This window comes from Pongo abelii, chromosome 9, assembly GCF_028885655.2.
Source record: "Pongo abelii isolate AG06213 chromosome 9, NHGRI_mPonAbe1-v2.0_pri, whole genome shotgun sequence".
NCBI classification, from domain to species: domain Eukaryota; kingdom Metazoa; phylum Chordata; class Mammalia; order Primates; family Hominidae; genus Pongo; species Pongo abelii.
Window position 1 is genome coordinate 92,184,827 of NC_071994.2, and position 23,640 is coordinate 92,208,466.

The window sequence follows — 23,640 nt, forward strand, 5'->3', positions numbered from 1 at the left end:
TAGAGTTTTAGCATCAACAGAAAAGCTCACAAAACATAGGTGAAAATCAAAAAGGAGTGCTGGGTTGGAGCCCTAAGGTGAATAATTTTATCATCTCAGATCACTTGGAAACAAGCAGCGAGTCTAAAAGAAGCTGATGATAAGCTTTCTCTCCGCTAACCCCTAATGTTCTGCATGAAATGTGTGAAGGCAGAAGAGAGACAGTTTATTACAGTCTACGGGGTATAGAGTGAAGTAATAAGAGAACAATTCTGATAAGTATTTTCAAAATTTGGAGAATCATTCCTATCTAAATCATTCATTTAAGGGACTAAAATACAAGTATGAGGTTTCTTGCTACCTAACCGTCAGTTAGCCAGGCTCTAAAAAGGACAACGCTGGACACCTCGACTGTGATAAAAAGCAGGGTTGACTCACTCTTGAATACTAAGAACTGGTGCTAACCTTAGGCAGCAGCTTATCTATTTGGTTGAGGTTCAGCTTTGTTTCATTGAACAAATCTCTTGGGTTATTTTCAGTTGTGCCAGTCAATTAATTTGTTTTCTGAATCAAATGATAAGAATAAATATGGTTTTGAGTGTAAACAGCATTCCCAGATATATCTTACAACTTGGTGTGCCATCTGCCTAATTTTGAACCTATAGGTGGGAATAAATGCATTGTGAAAAACACCGGGTGATTTCCTTAAAGCCAAATACTCTTGTCCCTCCTACTTTTCTTCTGGCTTTCCTGCTGCATGGGACATGGCAATAAATGGGAGTTTCCTGCACACAGAGATAAAATGCACTTTTTGAAGATGTCAGTCTTCTTCTTGACTAACTCCTATATTGGTCCAAACATGTGAGAGAAATGCACCTTCTGAATCGTTTCAAATTTGTGGTCTTTGTTAGAGCAGATAAGCCGGTGCCCTAGGAGACGTAGCTATTACATTCTATTATAGAATTTTCCATTCTGTATCATCTGGATTCTTATTTAAAGTGTAAACTAATTTTGTTCTTTCTACTGCATAAGAAGGTTTATACCACTTTATGCTTAGTAATTAAATTTATATGTCAGTTTAAGGCCAGTCTCCACTATTCTAAGTCCTGCTCCTGTTCCCCATCATCTTATATAGGAACCTTCATTTTCAATGGTTTATATTAAAAAACCTAAGACAATTGAAATCAACCCTATAAAAATTATGCTACAATTATTTTAAACCCTAACATAATAGTGTTATCTTTGATATCAATCTGAAAATCAATTTATTTCTTATCTTTTGATAGCTATTCATTAGTATGTTCTATCCTATTTTGTTACTTACATTTTGGAAAAGTTTCTCAATGTTAGAATAATATTTATACATATTAACTCCTCTACTTATCCATTAATTCATTTTATTTATTGTGTAATCTATTCTAAAAATCACATTCGATAATGGTAATATATTAGCAAAGAAGACAAATACTGCCATTGCCCCCTTGGAATTTTCAATCTTGTAGTAATAAGTGTAAGAGTTTTCTGAATGTTATAATCTGATATAATATACTCGAGAAGATGTAATAGCAGAGCAACCCAGCACTGAAAAACTGTTGCATGAGCTGAAATGCGATTAATAACTAGGATGTTGAGAAATAATAAAGTCTGTGAGGTCAACTTAACGTGCTCAGACTTAGAAAGAAAATAAGCACACTTCTTTATTCTTTGTAAGATAAGATATCCACCAGTTCATTTTTCTACCCCAGCCTGGTTCAAATATACAAGTAAGACAAATGGTTTAGTATATACAAACTGAAAACATACTCTCTGAAAAAGAAATCAGATTTAAAAAAGAACTTACATTGTATGATTTTATTTACCTGAATGCAAAAACATAAAAAGTAGATTAGGTGTTCTGAAGGAATGGGGGAAGGTGAATGGAGAATAAATGTTAATGGGTATTGGGATTCTTCTGGAAGTGATAAAAGTGCCCAGGTGGTAAGAGAGTTCTGATGGCTGCTCAAGTGTGATGTACTAACAATCTCTGAATTAAGTACATTAGAACATGACTTTCACAGTAAGTGAATGAATCTCAACAAAACTTGTACAAAAAAAGCCATTATCGATGTTCTAGTAAAGATTCCACAATAATTTATTAATTAAAATAGCTTAATTAATGAATGTACACATTCAAGGTGGTTATCCCATTTATAACCATAAAGTAATTACATTCCATGAAGTTACAATGAGCTCACAGGCTCTCACACATAGGGTCTTAGGACACTATTTGCCTCATATATGGGAGGTCACAACAAATCATCATGAAACCAACTTTTCATGTACAACCAAAGCAAAAGAAAGGCCTCAGAGGGGAAGAGAAGGAGGAAGGAGGAAAATCATAGATAAGAGAACCTTTAGAAACGTCAAAAAAACTCACAGATCCATTATCATAATCCAGAAACACCCCAACCCGACCCTGAGGCCTTTGCACATACTGAATTAAAGGTGGAGAGTTGGTGGAGAGACTATAGTGATTGCTCCTCTTTGAGGAAATTGAAAAAAGTCTTTCATCAGAATCAAAAACGATACTGGTATCTGCTGTCCTGGAATCTCGACAGACTCCCAGAATCCAGTTGGAGGAGTGGGTCACATCCACTTCCCAGTAATGCTTGCCGGAGGTGAATGCTTGCGCTCCCCACACAGCAAAGCTCTCCACTCCCTGGAGATCCATGGGTGCACTGAGATGGTCATCTCCAAATATCACATGTCTCACATCCTCAGAAAGGCTTATATAGCAAGGAGTCATTTCCGTGCTCAGAGCATTATCCACTGACAAGGAAAAAAATATATTAGTGAGTACCATGAGGGACAGAGGCTCTGTGGCCCAATTATTCACTTCATTTGCTCTTCTTCCAAGAAAATACAGAAAAAAGGAAACCAAGAGATTTCAGCCCCATGCATCCATGAGGATGAAATATTATTACACCTCTACAGCATATACAATTATGTATCATTCCTTAAATAATAGAGAAAAAATGTGACCATATCACTGGGCAAAGTAATGATTTAATGTCTATCTCTGCATAGTTTGTTTCAGAACATATCTAAAATGTTTTTTTCTTCAATAGAAAAATCTTCTTGTATTATTTGTCTTTAAGATCATCAACAGGTAGACATCAATTTGCTGTGATGTGAGTATTTATTGGAATGTAAGTTATGCCTGTTATAGTCTCAAACATCAAAAATTTGGTAGAAATTAACACATGTAAAGTTTATAAGTTTCCAAAAAAAATACTCTGGCTTTACATTTTCTGTTTAGGCCCTGATTCAATCTACTCTGGATTCCTGCCCTCTGCTACCTAGACCTGCTCTCTAGAATGGGCCTAACATGATTAGGCCATGTTCACAGATCCCTCACCTTTCACTTGTTACAAGATGTTTCTGATGGCATTAGAATTATCCTGATTATGGATATTTTAGTCATTTTCTTTGTTGATCAAAATGTTCTGATTTTGTAAATAATAAAAATTACTTATAAAATGCATGTAAATGCACAAAGAATAGAAATAATTAAAAACCATTATGCCAAATCTAAGCCTTCAAAATTGAATTAAATTAAGTAAACACAAAATACTGATGAACTCTTGACCTCAAGTGATCCACCTGCCTAGGCCTCCCAAAATGCTGGGATTACAAAAACAGCAACTAAATGCTGGAATGATGACTGGGAACTTGTCTAGAGTCTCCAGTGATTATCCTCCTCATAACAAGGCAGAAAGCCTTCCTCAGAATTATCTGGACTGACATTACTCATTGTCCAGACCTGTAAAGAGACTCCTGTAACCAGTGCTGTGAGTCTCAAATGTGCTCCTTCAATAATGCAGTAGAAGGCCTGAGTTTCCACATAGTAGCATCCTTGAATGCCTGGAGATTTTAAGGCCTAAGAACGTATTGATCCTGTGAACTATATGCTTTGTAAAATCTCAGGTTATGTGAGGTGTTTGGACAAATTAAGTTTCAGGGTGATATCCACTATTGAGACTGAAAATTAGTCTAAAGAATTAAGACCTCAAAGTCCAGAATGAGAAAAAATTGTTTTGCTTAGAGCCTCCTTATAATTGTCTTACTTGTTTTATAGATATAAGCACTAGAGGACAAGCTCTACCTGATATAGCTGGCCTAGACATATGCAGAGTTATTAATTGCAGAAGAAAGAATTATACCTTTCAGATAAAATGGCTACAAAAAACAATTAGTTGCTGTTTTTGAGACAAGTTCTCACACTGTCACCCAGGCTGGAGTGCAATGGCACAATCAGAACTCACTGCAGTTTTCTACTCCTGGACTCAAGCAATCCTCCCAACTCAGCCTCCTGAGAAGCGGGGACAACAGGTGCACACCACCACTCAAGGCTAATTTTCTGTTTATTTTCTGGTAGAGATAAGGTCTTACTATGTTGCCCAGGCTGACCTCAAACTCTTGGCCTCCACTGATTTTTCTGCCTTGGCCTCCCAAAGCACTGGGATTATAAGAATGGCCACTGTAACCAGCTTTAGATCAATTTTATTTAATACAGATAGCTTCCCAACTGAAAATATTTTATTAGAATTCTCTTAATTCAGCAAAGCAATGTTATTACTGACCCAGTCTTCACTTATTTTCAGCTTACATGCAAGAACAAAATTACCTTTATTTTTTAATTTGTTTTATTTTATATTTTCAAGGTGCACAATATGTCGTTTTGAGATACATGTGCATAAGGAAATGATTAGTATAATGAAGAAAATTAACAAATCGATCATATCACTTAGCTCTGCTTCTTTTTATGATAAGGACACCAAAAATCTAGTCCCTCAGAATATTTCCCAAAAACAATACAAGATTATCTAATATACCTACAGGTTGTACATCAGATTCATTTATTCTACATTACTGCACCTTTACAACTTTTTGCCCTTCATTTACCTATTTCCTTCCCACCAATGTAACCACCTTTTTTAATGTATTGAACTTATAAAAATAGATTTCAAATATGAGTGGGACCATGAAGTATATTTCTCTGTGTGTCTGTCTTATTTCACTTAGGAAACCTGCCATTTACATGTCTCCTAAATTTAGTACAGAAATAAGGTGCTAGTCAAGAATATGTCTCAGTTTTGTTAGATTATTTTTTTCAAGTTATCCTCTTTATCATTTTTTACTTTTTGTACTATAGAAGAGTGAAAATCCTTGTATTAAAAAAAACTGTAACCAGGCTATTGATAAATAACTTCTTTTAGGGATAAAAATTTCAGGAAGTTCAAGATTTATATATTAATGATTGACAATGTTCTTAGTGGTCTCTCTTTGATTTATTTCAATTGTAAGTAAGTCTTGGTGATATTCTAACATAAATTCTGACAGGTGAAGGGAATAAATAAAGTGAATATTTCTAGGAGAATCAATAGAATAAAAATATCTTGGTTAAATGGCTAAGAAAATATGGTAAATAGACGCAAAAACTTTTTCATCTTCCAAAATCAGAGTCAAATACTAAGTGATCGTAAAGTAGCTAATTCTGTCTTTCTGCCAAAGTGAATCTGAGCTAAATTAGAAGAATGTCAGGAATAAATTTTTCCTTGAAATCTAGCAACAAATAATGTAAGTAAATTATGAGAATTTGACTGTTGCATAGAGTTTTAGCATCAACAGAAAAGCTCACAAAACATAGGTGAAAATCAGAAAGGAGTGCTGGGTTGGAGCCCTAAGGTGAGTAATTTTATCACCTCAGATCACTTGGAAAAAAGCAGCGAGTCCGAAAGAAGCTGGTGGTAAGCTTTCTCTCCGCTAACCCCTAATGTTCTGCATGAAATGTGTGGAGGCAGAAGAGAGACAGTTTATTATAGTCTATGTGGTATAGAGTGAAGGAATAAGAGAATATTTCTGATAAGTATTTTCAAAATTTGGAGAATCATTCCTATCAAAATCATTCATTTAAGGGACTAAAATACAAATAAGATGTTTCTTGCCACATAACCCTCAGCTAGCCAGGCTCTAAAAAGGACAACCCTGGACACCTCGACAGTGGTAAAAAGCAGGGTTTACTCACTCTTGAATACTAAGAACTGGTGCTAACCTTAGGCAGCAGCTTATCTATTTGGTTGAGGTTCAGCTTTGTTTCATTGAACAAATCTCTTGGGTTATTTTCAGTTGTGCCAGTCATTGAATTTGTTTTCTGAATCAAATGATAAGAATAAATATGGTTTAGAGTGTAAACAGCATTCCCAGATACATTACAACTTGGTGTCCCACCTGCCTAATTTTGAACCTATAGGACGGGAATAAATGCATTGTGAAAAACACCAGGTGATTTCCTTAAAGCCAAATACTCTTGTCCCTCCTACTTTTCTTCCAGCTTTCCTGCTGCATGGGACATGGCAATAAATGGAAGTTTCCTGCACACAGAGGTAAAGTTCACCCATTGAAGATGTCAGTCTTCTTCTTGACCAACTCCTATATTGGTACAAACATGTGAGAGAAATGCACCTTCTGAATCGTTTCAAATTCGTGGTCTTTGTTAGAGCACATAAGCCGCTGTGCTAGGAGACGTAGCTATTACATTCTGTTATAGAATTTTCCATTCTCTATCATCTGGATTGTTATTTAAAATGTAAACAAAGTTTGTTATTTCTACTGCATAAGAAGGTTTATATCACTTTACTCTTAGCAAGTAATTAAATTTATATGTCAGTTTAAATAAGGACAGCCTCCGTTATTATAAGTCCTCTTCCTGTTCCCATCATCTTATATAGGAACCTTCCTCTTTCGATAGTTTATATTAAAAAACCTAAGACAATTGAAATCAACCTTGTAAAAATTATGCTACAATTATTTTAAATCCTAACATAATAGTGTTATCTTTGATATGAATCTGAAAATCAATTCATTTCTTATCTTTTGATAGATATTCATTAGTATGTTCTATCCTATTTTGTTACTTATATTTTGGAAAAGTTACTTAATGTTAGAATATTTATACATATTAACTCCTCTACTTATCCATTTACTCATCTTATTTACTGTGTAATCTATTCTAAAAATTGCATTGAATAATTGTAATATATTAGCAAAGAAGACAAATACTGCCATTGCCCCCTTGGAATTTTCAATCTGGTAGTAACAAGTATAAGAGTTTTCTGAATATTTTAATCTGATATAATATATTCAGAGAAGATGTAATAGCAGAGCAACCCAGCACTGAAAAACTGTTGTATGAGCTGAAATGTGATTAATAACTAGGATGCTGAGAAATAATACAGTCTGTGAGGTCAACTTAACTTGTTTAGACTTAGAAAGAAAATAAGCACTCTTTTTATTCTCTGTCAGATAAGATATCCACCACTTCATTATTCTACCCCAGCCTGGTTCAAATATACAACTAAGACAAATGATTTACAGTGTGTACAAACTGAAAACATACTCTCTGAAAAAGAAATCAGATTAAAAAAAAGAGCTTACATTGTATGATTTTATTCGCCTGAATGCAAAAACATAAAAAGTAGATTAAGTGCTCTCAAGGAATGGGGGAAGGTGAATGGAGAATAAGTGTTAATGTGTATTGGGATTCTTCTGGAAGTGATAGAAGTCCACAGGCAGTAGAGAGCTCTGATGCCTGCACAAGTGTGACACACTAACAATCTCTGAATTAAATATATTAGAACATGACTTTCACGGTAAGTGACTGAATCTCAAAAAAACTAGTACAAAAAAAAAACCATTATTGATGTTCTAGTAAAGATTCCACAATAATTTATTAATTAAAATAACTTAATTAACAAATGTACACATTCAAGGTGGTTATCCCATTTATAACCATAAAGTAATTACATTCCATGAAGTTACAATGAGCTCACAGGCTCTCACACATAGGGTCTTAGGACACTATTTGCCTCATATATGGGAGGTCACAACAAATCATCATGAAACCAACTTTTCATGTACAACCAAAGCAAAAGAAAGGCCTCAGAGGGGAAGAGAAGGAGGAAGGAGGAAAATCATAGATAAGAGAACCTTTAGAAACATCAAAAAAACTCACAGATCCATTATCATAATCCAGAAACACCCCAACCCGACCCTGAGGCCTTTGCACATACTGAATTAAAGGTGGAGAGTTGGTGGAGAGACTATAGTGATTGCTCCTCTTTGAGGAAATTGAAAAAAATCTTTCATCAGAATCAAAAACGATACTGGTATCTGCTGTCCTGGAATCTCGACAGACTCCCAGAATCCAATTGGAGGAGTGGGTCACATCCACTTCCCAGTAATGCTTGCCGGAGGTGAATGCTTGCGCTCCCCACACAGCAAAGCTCTCCACTCCCTGGAGATCCATGGGTGCACTGAGATGGTCATCTCCAAATATCACATGTCTCACATCCTCAGAAAGGCTTATATAGCAAGGAGTCATTTCCGTGCTCAGAGCATTATCCACTGACAAGGAAAAAATATTATATTAGTGAGTGTTATGAGGGACAGAGGCTCTGTGGCCCAATTATTTACTTCATTTGCTCTTCTTCCTAGAAAATACAGAAAAAAGGAAGCCAAGAGAGTTCAGCCCCATGCATCCATGAAGATGAAATGTTATTACACCTCTACAGCACATACAATTATGTATCATTCCTTAAATAATAGAGAAAAAATGTGACCATGTCACTGGGGAAATAATGATTTAATGTCTACATCTGCATAGTTTGTTTCAGGACATATGCAAAATGGTTTTTTTACTTCAATAGAAAACTCTTCTTGTATTATTTGTCTTTAAGATCATCAACAGGTAGACATCAATTTGCTGTGATGTGAGTATTTATTGGAATGTAAGTTATGCCTGTTATAGTCTCAAACATCAAAAATTTGGTAGAAATTAACACATGTAAAATTTATAAGTTTCTTAAAAAAAATACTCTGGCTTTACATTATCTGTTTATCTCCTGATTCAATCCACTCTGGGTTCCTGCCCTCTGCTACTTAGACCTGCTCTCTAGAATGGGCCTAACATGGTTAAGCCACGTTCACAGATCCCTCACCTTTCACTTGTTACAAGGTGTTTCTGATGGCATTAGAATTGTCCTGGTTATGGATATTTTAGTCATTTTCTTTGTTGATCAAAATGTTCTGATTTTGTAAATAATAAAGGGTGCTTGTAGAATGCATGTAAATGCACATAGAATAGAAAAAATTAAAAACCATTATGCCAAATCTAAGCCTTCAAAATTGAATTAAATCGAACAAACACGAAATACTGATGCCACCATGAGAACTAGTGTCTTCATAACTACATGATCTGAATATTCTTCGTCCTCTTATTCTGCAGATAAAGTATGTATCTTGCTTTACATTTTCATCAAACTGTAAGTCAGGAAATTGAGCTTTGATCATTGTAATATTACTATGCAGGTAGAGAAGATGCACATGTTTTGGAAAACTATGTATTACCTACATGTCAAACCTAATAAAACTTAAACGGGAAAAGCCTCAACCAAGGGACCCAATAAGGAAGTAATTTGAGGCCGGACTGCCAAGCAGCTGGCTCTTGCCTCTGAAGTTGTTGAGCATGTCTAGGACTCCAGTTATGCGCCATGAAGTGAGCTCTGGGTTCACTGGCTGGGGCTTTTGCATCTGTGCCAAATCAGTCCTGCAAAGAAAATGGCCTCAGTTATATTTCCAGGCCCAGAGCTAATCACATAGTCATACGAAGATATCATATTTTCATGTAAGATGTTTCCTCAGAATTCTGCCAGTTTTGATTAACTGGGTGTACATTTTATTCCACACTCTAGGGGCCATAAGGATGTTACTTTTTCTAAACTTTACTTCCATAAAAACCCAATTTCCCCAGATATGTTATTCTCAGACATTATACAACTTCTAAAGTCATTAAAAGTCATTGCCTCCCTCTGCCCATCACACCACTTGAGGGTATGCAGAAATCCTGGAAATATTTCAGAGAGCAGAAAACTCAGGCAAAAACTTCTGGGACCTCAGCCTGCAGTTGTCACTAATGCTAGTCAGTGTCTAACAGAGAATGTTCACTGAGACAAAAGGCTTTAATCTTCCGTGCAAAACAAAGGAGTCTAATTCCAGCCTGAGAACCCTGCCACTGAGGGTCCCGAGGCAACCATTTTCCTGAGGTCTTTCCTAGAACTGGGTGTATGGTGATGGAGCAGACCCGGGTCATTGATGCTTTTAGGAACAAAACATCCCTCCTCAGCCCATCCTTAGGGAATCTCTCTCCTCCCTCTGTCATTTTTTTTTTTAACCTCCCACCCTTCTAGAGTAGAAGACACCTCTATGATTCCTCAGAGTAATTTTGTATTAAGATCTGTGGGGTATGGCCGGTCAGGATGGATGGATTGGGAAGAACAAACTTCCGAATGGCAAATTGTTTTTATGTATATTTTAATTCATACAAATTTTGAGGTGAAAACTTTCCAGACCAAAGAGAAGAAGACCTCAGGCCCTCTTTTGAAACAAAATTGGAATTAGCCACTGACAACGATGTTAGTACTCAAAATGTATACATCCCCTTCTTTCACAACAGAACAAATTTTTCAGAAATAGCGTTTTTTTAGTGTAAACTCACCTTGCTGATACATTTCTCACATCCTGCAAAAAAATGAAAGATAATGTTAATTATGAGAGATTTTTCCTTCTGCATCTTTTCTCATCCTCTTGTTTCTTTCTGTTTTAGTGTTTTAATAATGTGTATCTTTTTATTTCCTGCTAAGGAATCATTGAAGGCTACATTAATAACAGAACCTCAACTAAACAATGAAAAGCTTCATCAGTGGGCATTAAGAAGAAAGGAGCTCAGCAAGAGATGGTGGAGTAAAGCAAAGATATCTAAGTTTCCAGTGTCATTAATTTCCTAATCTTATTTCCAAGGAAAGGTCTGACCACACATGACAACTATTAAAACAAAACAGAGAACCATATGAGAAACAGAGCACATGGACATTGATGAGCAGCTTTGACAAACCTTGCCCAGGCAAGGGGAAACCCCTCAATGTCTTCAGCAAATCACTGCTGTGTGGGACATCAGAGTGAGGAGGAACTAGGGCATATAAATGGAGAATTACTAACCTTCCCCTGGCCTAGAGTTCTAATGATGTTAAATGATCTCTCTGTGTGGATAGTAATCCAAATTATATTGAAGAGAACTTTGTTACATATTATCTGCTAAAATGGCAAAAATTTCCCAAACATTACCAAAGTGTGCAGTAATAAGTGAATGGAGAAATGTAATGGTGGAAGTCAGACAGCATGTGCCACTTAGCTTAGAGCAGTGACATATGCTGGTGAAATTTGCATGTCCTGGCAGCATTGTCCAGCAAAGGCTTCCTGTCTCTGAGGGTGGACCTTCCCTCCTCACCTGGAGCAGCTCCACGTCAGGCATGTGGCATGCCTCCCACAGCTCTCTGTACATGTCTTTCATCCCTTCTAAATGTTGGGTCATTCTCACTTGACTGTCTTGTAGTAGTTGGAAAAGCTCTTTTGCTTCTCTTTCCAGTGCCTGCAGATGCTGTTGCTCCTCCTCATGGAGAAATACATGCATCTTTTGATAATGAATAGTGATTATCCTCTTCCTTAATGACACATAGTCCTGCAGAGATGTTTGGTTAAAAGGATTACATGTTCTCACTCTCAATAGAAAACTTCAAATAATTATATGCTGGGTGTAATCAAGAAACTTATAAACTTTCTGCCTCACTCTTGCAAGGAGTCTTGAATATTGGCTATCTTCTTCTGTCCATCTTTTTCAATGTTCCTATTTCTCTCCCTTTTTAAATCAAACCTATATAAAGACTCCTGGTTTCTGTCACTGTGACACTTCTTCACAGTTGTTACTGAGTCAATTGTTTCCTCTATTAATCTCTCTTTTAGGATTTTTCCATGTCTGATTCACCTACATGTTAAAAAACATTTAGCCATACACCATATTATGCAGAATTTTTTTACTTTTACCATATTTTTACTCTATATACTATTCTATTTCTTTCATCTTCCTCACACGCAATCTTAGTGAAAGGTTGTCTCATCTGCAGTGTCTGAAAAGGTTTATGCCAACCTTCAAATTTCAACTAGAATACACATCATGCCGTTTATCCAATATACTAGAATTAATTTATCTAGCTTGTGTGGGCTTCTCTGTTTGCAACTCCTATTATATCAATTGAAATCACTATATTTTCTTGGGATGAAATCACTATCTTTCAACTGGTAGTTTGAATTTAGCTAAAAAGTATAAGCTAACATTGTGTTTATTCGTGTAAAAACAAAGAAAACATTTTCATCTTACCTTTAACGAATGAAATGTTCTAGTTTCCTGATTTAGATTGTTTCATGTCTCTTGAATGATTTTCCATAAATAGTCCATTTCGTTTATAAGTTTCTCCTGCAAAAGAAGCAAGAAGCTTAGCAATAATGAAGACAGTAGAGTAGATTTCATACTCTTATCAATAAAGAAAGGCTGTAATTGAAAGAAACATAAATTAAGTTAGAGTGGAGTGGTCAGATTTTTCCAAGTTAAACCCATTTGGTTCTAATAACTTGGATGTGAAAAGTGATAGAAACATAATAGAGAGTTTTAAGGGACCTTTTGGATAATATTATCAATTTTCTGAGAAACTGGCTTTTATATAACCTGACTTCTTTGAAAAGTGTTCTTGGTGCTGGCCACCAGCTCCACAGCTCCATTGTACACGTTTGAACAATTTTTCTAAGGAAACCTCCTTTAGTGAAGTCTCAACACAGCTATGATTAGAGTGCCAAATTAGTCAGCAACATTGAAAGGACACATTTGTGTGTTATGATTGACATGGAATAATCACCACATCCACCATCTGCATTCTCATCACCATCATTATCATAGGCCCTCATCATTCTTATTTGGGATTCTGTATAATTCAAACTGCCTTAGAGGCATCACGTACCCTGCATTCCTCAGCAGCCCATCCTATTGGGCTGTGGCTGTGAGCCGCGTGCTCTGGTGACTCAGAGCAGGGCCCACAGATCAATCTCTTGTCAGCCTCACAGAAGAGCTCCTTAGTCTCCTCATGGAGCACACAGATGTTGTCTGAGTTGTTGATGTTCTGAGGTCTGGTCTGTCTGGCTAGGGAAGCCAGCTTTTTGAGTGCCACATTGGTGTTGAAGTTGGGCTTCTCTGAGATTTTTCTGCACATAGGGCAGTGCATTGGTGCTCTGCCTTCTTCTGAGCAGAGGCAGAGGCAGGGCCTGCAAAAGCTGTGCCCACAGTCAATGGCGACCGGGTCTATGAAGTAGTTCATGCAAATGCAGCAGATGAGCTCATTCTGGAAGACTCACAGGGCATCTGAATCCATCTTTCTGAAAATTAAAATAAAAAAAAGTGAGAATTTCTTTCTCTTATTTTTATTTGCCCTGATGAAAAGGAAAAAAAGGCCAGTGGACAATTTTCCTTATCTACTTGAGCTCTGTCCAATATGTCTAATAAGTTAGCTCCAGTACAAACTGAGATATAGTAAATGCAAACATGCTGGATTTATAAAGTTTTCCCTCAATAGCCATTGAAGATTCGGTCCAGGACTCCCTGAGATACCAAGATCTGAAGATGTTCAAGTATCTTCTTAGTAAATGGTGTGGGATTTGCATGTAACCTAAACCTATCCTCCTGAATACTTTATGTCTAGATTACTTTGAATGCCTAATACAATGTAAATGCTGTGTAAATACTTGCAATGCCATACTGTTTAGGAACAGCAAGAAGATTAAAAATACATACATGTTTGGCAGGGCGTGGTCATTCATGCCTGTAATCCCAGCACTTCGGGAGGCCGAGGCGGGCGGATCACGAGGTCAGGAGATCGAGACCATCCTGGCTAACACGGTGAAACCCAGTTTCTACTGAAAATACAAAAAATTAGCAGGGCGTGGTGGCGCATGCCTGTAGTCCCACCTATTCAGGAGGCTGAGGCAGGAGAATAGCTTGAAACCAGGAGGCGGAGGTTGCAGTGAGCTGAGATTGCACCACTGCACTCCAGCATGGGTAATAGAGTGAGACTCTGTCTCAAAAAAACAAACAAACAAACAAACAAAAAGTACATGCTCAGTACAGCTGCTTTTTTCTCCCTGTAAATATTTTTTATCTGAGATTAGTTGAATCCACGGGTATGAAACTTATGGGTATGAACAACCATGATGCAAATGAGAAAATGAGACGACAGTCCTCATGGCATTTTTGTTAAGCAAGCCGTGCTCTCAGTCATTTCCAGTTACTTAGACAAGCTTAAAGCCTGGGCGGAGGGTAAAAGCTAGGATGATTTCTGAGTCACTTATATAAGCTAATTAACAAAGAAGCACATTCTGAACGTCATCCTGTCTCTGTCATTCTATCCCTCTCAATGATTCCATTATGATAATATATGAAAGACACTTGGTATCTCTGGTATTATCCTATACTCCCTGCCTCCAAACTCACCTGTGAAGTTTGCTCAGACAATTATAAATAAAGTAGCTTTTATCTAAGATGGATAAATCAGAGTGGACTGTCAACTCCTAAAATTATCAATCATTAAATTTGTCCTTTTAACTTTAATATCGAAACTCTTCCTTTCAATACATTAAATGTAAATAATATCTATTATTTTTAATTAGGAAAGTTTTTTCCCATAGTCAATTCAGATGATTAGAGAGAACACTTTCACATTCGGAAATAGCCAATATTTCAACTATAATTAACCAGAATTAATCAACAATTAATTATTTTCTAAAATAACAAAAAAAGTGGAGATATGTATTAGGTTTTCCACTCTACAGTAGAAAATCCAGAAATGCAGTTAATGGAAGCATGGCCACTAATTCACCTTTCCCCTTAGTGACTTGGAAGTTGCAGCTTCTTGGGAGCCCTTGCCAGTTGGTTAGATCTATTGATCTATTTTCTTTCTTTCTTTTTTTTTTTTTTTTTTTTGTTGCTGTTGTTGAGATGCAGTCTCACTCTGTCCCCCAGGCTGGAGAGCAGTGGCGCGATCTCAGCTTACTGCAACCTCCGCCTCCCAGGTTCAAGCAATTCTCCTGCTGCAGCCTCCCGAGTAGCTGGTATTACAGGCACCCACCACCACGCCAGGATAATTTTTTTGTATTTTTAGCAGAGACCGGGTTTCACCATGTTGGCCAGGCTGGTGTCTAACTCTAGACTTCAAGCGATCTGCCTGCCTTGGCCTCTCAAAGTGCTAGGCTGCAAATATGAGCCATCATGCCCAGCCGATTAAATCTATTTTCAACGGCTTTCAAATCTAGTCTGCAAACTGCAAATTTTGAAGACACAGCAAATAAGACCTTTGCAACGAGAATTTTCAAAGTAATTCAACGTTTTTAACATTCATGTTGGTGTACATTATAACCACTACTACATGCCCACATTCTAGTGAACATTTTAGGTATTCTATGGGTTCCATCATTGCATGAAACTATGGAAATGTATCTTTTCACACTTAAGAAAAACCTAACAATACAGAAAACAGTCACATAAAAAGAATCAAATAGCAAGGGAACACAAACCATATCTTACAAATTGAAGACACTTTATATTGATTTTCTGTAAAATCACTAAGACAGTTATTTGTTTGTTTAGAAAAGACCCAAGCATGCTGCCGGGTAAATTTAAAGTATTTTTAAGAGTAAAAGTGAGCATGATGGTTTTGCTGCACATTTTATACTCACAAGGCTACTATGAATGGTCTCAGTCTAGAAGCTCTGTAGATATCCAGATTAGAAGTAACTCCTGGTGCTCCAAAGCCCAGCAGCCACAAATCCAGTGGGTCCTTACTGAAGGAGAGAGAAATCTCTGGGCAAGCATCCTTTTAAAGTATATGGGCCCACGAAAGACCACACCCACTTCCTGAGGTTGATTAGATTGCAGAGAAACGGGTTAATGGGCTGATTAGGTTTATAAAGTATTGAAAACCACACTTGAGGGCTCAAAGCTCAACAGACAAGTTTGGAATGAGATGCTAGAAAGTTGACTTAACACAGTTTGTTCAAAGAAATATTTTAAGTATAACAATTAATTCACTAAATATTATCACATGCTAATTTTTATTTATTTATTTATTTTTTTGAGACGGTATCTTGCTCTCTTGCCAAGGCTGGAGTGCAATGGCTCGGTCTCAGCTCACTGCAACCTCTGCCTCTGGAGTTCAAGCGATTCTCCTGCCTCAGGCTCCCAAGTAGCTGGGATTACAGTCGCCCGCCACTACGCCCAACTAATTTTTGTATTTTTAGTAGAGACAGGGTTTCACCATGTTGCTCAGGCTGGTCTCAAACTCCTGATCTCAGGTAATCTGCCCACCTTGGCCTCCCAAAGTGCTGGGATTACAAGCGTGAGCCACTGCACCGGGCCACATGCTAACTTTAAGATTTTGTTTCTCCCTCTGTTTTAAAATTATAATTGCTTAAGTGCCTAGCCGTTATTTATCTGAATATGTTCAAAGATAAAACATTAACGGATTACCAACACATCTGTGCTGTATAACTCTCTTGTTTAAAAAAGTATAACAAGGAACTCAATTGTGTTTCATGAAATTGTATATATAATGGTTGATAGAATTAGCTGTATCGGCCTGTTTTTCTTATTTTTACTATTTTATGACTATTTCCTAATGATGGATTTATATGAAAATAAATCTGTTTTTTATTTATCCACTTTTTGAAGCATTTTAAAACTGAAACTTTACATATATGTACATAACTATCTATAACAGTGTTATGTATTCATATTTTTAAAATTATATAATAATTATTTACACAATAATAATAATTATTATTACTTTTTTTTTTTTTGACATGCAGTCTCCCTCTGTCACCCAGGCTGGAGTGCAATGGCACGGTCTCGGCTCACTGCAACCTCTGCCTCCCAGGTTCAAGTGATTCTCCTGCCTCAGCCTCCCGAGTAGCTGGGATTACAGGTGTCTGCCACCGTGACCGGCTAATTTTGGTATTTTTAGCAGAGATAAAGTTTCACCAAGTTGGCCAGGCTGGTCTCGAACTCCTGACCTCAGGTGATCCGCCCATCTCGGCCTCTCAAAGTGCTGGGATTACAGGCATGAGCCATGGCACCTGGCTCCTATTTACACAATAATTATGTGCATAATTATCTTTAATAGTGCCTGAAAGTTATTTTTAACACAGTTGCCATACTAACAGATTTTGTTGTCGTTTACCATGATTTCATAAATCACCAATGTTTATACATAGCTGTGTTCATAAATTATCTAATGTTTGGGGATTTAGGTCACTTCTCTAAACTTAAAATTAACAAACCTTGCTAGAAGTTGAAAAAGTAAAAATCTATATAAAAGTCACCATTTACATATTAATAGACATTTAAAAAATTATAAAATTCATAAAAGCCAGCATAGCCTAGAAAAAGATGAAGTGGCTGTCTTTTTAATCAGTCCACAGCATTGCAAATTAGTATGTTTTCTGAAGTGTCATTTAATCAGCATTATGCTTCAAAAACTATATCCAATAAAGTTAAGAATAGGTAATCATAGATATATATATATATATATGCAGATTTTTCCACAAATGTTGTTCTTTGAAAACAGATTCAAACACTTCTTAAAATGTTGCATATTATCTACCTAAGTGTAGAGAAGAAAGACTTTCTAGCATTCTCACTTCTCAGTAAAAATTCAATTCTACATTTTGTAGACTGCCCTGTATTAGACAGAAATAAACAATAAGCAACTTATGGGATGCATATAAAAGAATAAAAAATAGTTGCAAATTTTAGTGCTAGAAGCTGAAAAAGTTATTATCTATTTTACTACAACTGTGTTATCATGCAGGATAGGTGAGAGAGAAAAAGCAGTATTTCCTTACCTAACTAAAAATACTCTGTCATTCAAGTGAAAATTTCAGACTTTATTGATTACCAATTCTATGCTAAAAACTGTTCTAAGAGCTTCACATGTTCTAGCTTACTTAATTGTTACAGCAACCCCATAAGATAAATAATCTTTTATACTCATTTAAAGATTAAGAAACGTAAGAACAGGAAACTTCAATGATTTGCCCATAGGCATACTCTAATTAAGTAGGAGAACTAGGGTTTGAAACCAGGCAGTCTGTCTCTGAAAACTGTTTTCCCTTCAGTGACATTAAATATGTTGCCAAAGTATGTTCCTAAGCCACCAAATTACATACAATATTTTGGGGGGATGCTTCTTGCATGCTGGCCAAATTGATTGAAAGTTGACAAAGCTTTCAAGTATTGTGCAGGTTTTGGTCCACTTTTTTGAATAGTAATATGCACACTGTCCTACATCTGCCATACTGTCCAACCCTCTATCAATGACATCACAAAAAGCCTGTGAGCATGCTCAGCCAAACCCCATAACAAAGGCATTGTGGAAATCCTAGTGTGCAGCGCAGCTCTTCTTTTCAAAGCACAGAATGTCTCATAGGTCCTCTTATGTGTGCTACTCTGATTACTCACAAAACAATTGTCTGCTATGGACTCTCCTTACTGGTAGAGATTGGAGCCAAAATTGTAACAAACCTGCACGTTCTGCACATGTATCCCAAAAATTAAAGTAAAATTTTTAAAACAAGTGTAAAAAAAACCAAGACTATATCCTTAAGGAGCTCATGGTCCAGTAGTTGATACAAAGGAAGGGACAGTCATCCTAAAAGTCTTCCTAAAAGAAATGACACCTAAGCTGAAACCCAAAGGATGAGGGTAGTCTTATCTTTTCTGATAGTAAAGTCTAAGTGACAGCAGTTGTCGTGAGAAAAGATTTTGGGGCCTGGCATGGTGGCTCATGCCTGTAATCCCAACACTTTGGGAGGCCTAGGTGGCTTGACCAGTCAAGCTGAGAAGTTTGACACCAGGCTAGGCAACATGGTGAGACTCCATCTCCACAAAAAGTACAAACATTAGACAGGCATGAGGGTGCACACCTGTAATCTCAGCTAAGTCTTAGGCTGGACGATTGCCTGAGCCCAGGAGGCAGAGGTTGCATTGAGCAGGGATTGTGCCACTGACTCTAGCCTGGGTGACAGAGTGAGATCCTGTCTCACACACACACACAAAATATTAGTTCTGTTCTCTTCCCGGGTTGATATCCTTCTATTCTATCTAGGCCAGAATGCTTTCTGAAATGGAAATGTGCCTATATTCCTACCTGCTTAACCTTATTATGGGATTTTGATAAACTACAAGAAAGTAGTTACACTCCTCTCGATGTCTTCTAAAACGTACTTGATGTATTTGGTGCTCCATGTATGAATTGTTCTTCCCACAAATGCCTTGGATTCTAGTAAGGGTGAGTTCCTTGTACTTCTTTAACTTGCCACAATCATCCATACTTCTATTATTTTGTATAACATGATTACCTTGTCAGTGGAAATATAAATAAATAAAATTACTTTGAAGCGCTGTGGCATTGCCCAGTAGAATTGATGATCCACAAATTTTATCACCCAGACATTCCAGCTATCGGAAGATACTGTCCGGAAAGAGAATCTATTGGCTATTTACATTAGGAGACATGTTCACAAAATCAAAACACAAAAATCATTCCAAACGTACAACAGCAGAAAATGAACAAATATATTTTATTATGCACCATTTATCCAACTTTGGGTTTTCCACTACAAACTCACTCTTGATTGTTTACATAAATAGATCTGGACCCTTTAAATATTTTTTTCTTTGCCACGTGTTAGGATGTCAATCTTTGTGAGGAGAAAGCATTGGAGAGAAATTCCAAAAAAGCGCTTCCAATCTGCTTTGGAAATGACACCTCCAGTGTCTGGCCCAGAGGGCATACCGGGATACACCAATGCCCAGATTGTGTAGTTCAGGCAGCTGCTGTAGCACCCACTTCCTGAAGTTCATGGTGGCCAGGAGAACTCAGCAGCCACGAGCTTCTCCTGATACTGCCCTTTGCCAAATTTGCAGTGGAGCCTGTCTGGCATGACATTTCTTCGTAAACAGCTTTACAAGTGGCCCAGAAGCCAAGTTTGCGGGGAGCTCTGAAGTGTGGATTTAAAGCAAGTTTTTCAAGTGCAACAGCACAGCGACTTCTTAACATTCAGTGAGGCCAAGGGGTGAGGGGACTCTTCATGGGCTACTCCAACTTCACCCTGGAAACAACGGCAATTCCTTATATGTGCTCATCACGTATTATTTAGACTTCTCCTTACATTCTACTAGACAATATTTCCTTGCTCAAATGCTGTTATAATTAATCATTCTTTATATTAACTTTCCCTATTCACATTATTACATGTTTTCTCTGTCTTGACGGACCCTGAATTTTCCTTTCATTTGAATAAATGCTATCCATCTATCTATCTATCTACTTACCTATCTATCTATCTGAACACTTAAAGACCAGTGGAAAAAAATCAAGTACCATACAACTATACAGGGTATGATTTTATTTTAAAAAGTTCAAAACTACCTAAAGCCAAACCATGAAACATGTAAATAATATAGCCATGTGTGATAAAATTATAAAGAATAACAGAGGAAATAAAGATAAACACAAAATTCAAGAAAGTGAAAAAGCACAACTGTCACTAGTGCATGGGGAACCCAAAGATATTGGAAATGTTATTTTCTTAATACGGCTAGTAGGTTCACAAATGTTCATTTCGTTACTATTTTTCTCTATACTTGTGTGTTATATTATAGTCTTTTACATAAATAAAATATTTTAATAAAAAATAATGATTTCATATGCTATAGAGTGATTACATATACTAACAGTGTAATGTTATTTTATTATATGTTAATTTACATATAATTATATGTTAATTTACATATAATTAACAGTGTAATCAGTGTCCCAACTAGTGCGCTGAGATAGTGATCCTCTCAGCCTTGGGAGGCCAGGCAGGGTGTGAGACCTCTGGCTTGGAGCAGTTGCCCATATTCCGCAGTGTGCTCTATGACAAACTGATGATTTCCCATGTGTGAAGTGACATGAACACATTAGACTTGATTCCCCGAAAATGCCAGATGAGAGTTTTACGATATTTGTCCATTCCCCTTGGATTTAATACTGACTTCCACTTCAGAATAACCTTGTATAATTATAAATTTTGATTTTTTATTTTTAATCCACAATGAGAAAATAACAGAAAAAGTATATACACAGACAAATATATGAACACTCACATAACTGTCTATACTATCCATCTTTATTTCTAATATACTAATTTTAAAATACATCAATATACCCAACGTCATTCTTTCTGAGTGACATACCACACAAATTCAATATGGGTTCTCTAAGGAATCCTCTTAGGCTACTTGTTTCAAAGCCTCTGAAGCTGCCTGCACAGTGAAGGCTGCAACAAAGCTTTCTCTTCACTTCTCCCTTAGCCTTGCATGGGTCCACTTTCCTTTCAATATCAGAGCGTTAGAAATTCCTGGAAATGACTCCCCTGAATACTTGCTGTGGCTGCTTGGAGCATAGATGACATACCTGTTGATAAAACAGTATACTGTTTACTAGTTGCCCAAATGATATGGAAGAGAAACACAAGGGCACTCTACAATTCTAACATCGAATATTTCTAATTTAACAATTTGAACCAGCCACTTGTCAACTAAACTTCCACATTCAATCAACTCTAAAGACTAGTATGTCCAGGCATGGTGGCTCAAGCCTGTAACCCCAGCATTTTGGGAGGCCAAGGTTGGCGGATCACGAGGTTAGGAGTTCGAGACTAGCCTGGAAAGCATGGTGAAACGCAGTCTCTACTAAAAATACAAAAAATTCGCCGGGCATGGTGGCACATGTCTGTTGTCCCAGGTACTCAGGAGGCTGAGGCAGGAGAATTGCTTGAACCCGGCAGGCAGAGGTCACAGTGAGCTGAGATTGTGCCACGCCACTGCAATCCAGGCTGGGCCACAAAGCAAGGCTCCATCCTTTAATAAATAAATAAATGAATAAATAAATAAAATGGAAAAGACTAGTTTATGAAATATGTATTAATTAATAATATTTGACTTTCAACAAATAATCTAAAGTGGTAAGTGGTTCGATGCTACAACAGTAACAACGATAAAGTAACCACAGCAATCATGCTTGGTAATAAAGTATTTATTACAAGTTTTCTAATTCTTCAAGATAGACTACACACAGTTGATATTAGTATTTCCCAGGGGAGGAAACTGAGGTCTGAGAAATCAAGTTGCTATATGATTTGTCTCAAGGCACATTACAAGTAAGTGCTGATTTTTTAATATATCATAATAAATGATAGCACAACTGTGATCGTTAAAGTCCTGTTTGTGATTAGTCAACCATCTATTGTGTTTTTTTTTTTGTCCTTTTTAAAAAAAGCCACACTACCATGTTAGAATACTTAACATAAAACATGAAGAAACATCAAAAACAATTTTGTAATGCTTCATATGACCATGATAGACGAATGTTTTATAGAACGGGCAAAGTCATTTCATGTCATAGACCTAGAAAGGAAGGACAAACTCTGAAGTGATAAATAAGGCCAGGAGCGGTGGCTCATTACTGTAATTCCATAAATTTGGGAGGCTTAAGTGGGAGAATTGCTTGAGGCCAGGAGTTTGAGACCATCCTGGGCAACGTAGGGACACCCTGTCTCAACAAATAAAAGTACAAATATTAGCTGGGCATTGTGGCACGTGACTGTAGTCCTAGCGATTTTGGAGGCTGAGGTGGAAAGATTGATCAAGCCCAGGAGTTTGACGCTGCAGTGAGCTAAGATTGCACACTGAACTCCAGATTGGGAGACAGTGTGAGAACCCGTCTCTTAAGAACAACAACAAAATAAGCTGGGGTGATGGGTAAGTTAAAAATATGCTGCCATTGGCCAACCAATCGAACTGTTTAAAACATGCTCTTACTCCCAAGCCAGACACTTTGATAATCCCTGGACAGAAAGATGGAGCCATTTCTGGCTGTCCAATGACCTAAACCCTTTCAATACATGTAAGATCAACCTGGGGATAGTCAATGTTTGGCAATAGTCAAGATTTAGGAATAAAAAAACCTCTAAATATCAAAAATATGAAAAAGAACAAATAAGTATGTGTTTATTATATACCTTACATATAGAGAGATTTACTGGGTTTTGTGTATATGTAAACAAAAATATATTCAAAACAGGAAAGGGGCTAGAATTACACACACAAGAGTATAACCATGATTTTATATTTTTCTGATGGAATTAGGCAGACATTTATTTTCTGCCATGGCTTTCTTGATCTTTACAGTTTCTAAAATGAACATTATTTTAAAATAAGAAACAAAAAGATACTGAAAATAAAGATATGCAAAAATTATATTACATCGTATGAGAGAATATTATATTTATCATTTACTACATATATCTTGAAATTTTCTATTGGCTTGCAAGAAATCAACTATGATGTTTTTCCACAGTACAAAAAAAAAAAAGGAAAAAGTGATATTGTAACAGGGAATCATTTTTTCTTTTCCTACTTATAAAAATGTCTATCTGGTAACCCTAAGGATCAATAAATGCTCATTACAGAAACATTGGTTGATTATTCATAATTCTCAATAATATTGGAATGAGAAAGAACATGAATATAGTTATAACTTCATGAAAATGTATTTCTATGCACAAAATAAAAATTTCAGAACAAAA

The 23,640-nt window shown here is 36.7% G+C and overlaps 1 pseudogene; it reads right to left on the reverse strand.

Moving 5' to 3' along the window:
• Positions 1–7,831: 7,831 nt before the first annotated feature.
• On the reverse strand, positions 7,832–13,331 carry LOC129048732 (tripartite motif-containing protein 64-like; annotated as a pseudogene).
• Between the last annotated feature and the right edge of the window lie 10,309 nt (positions 13,332–23,640).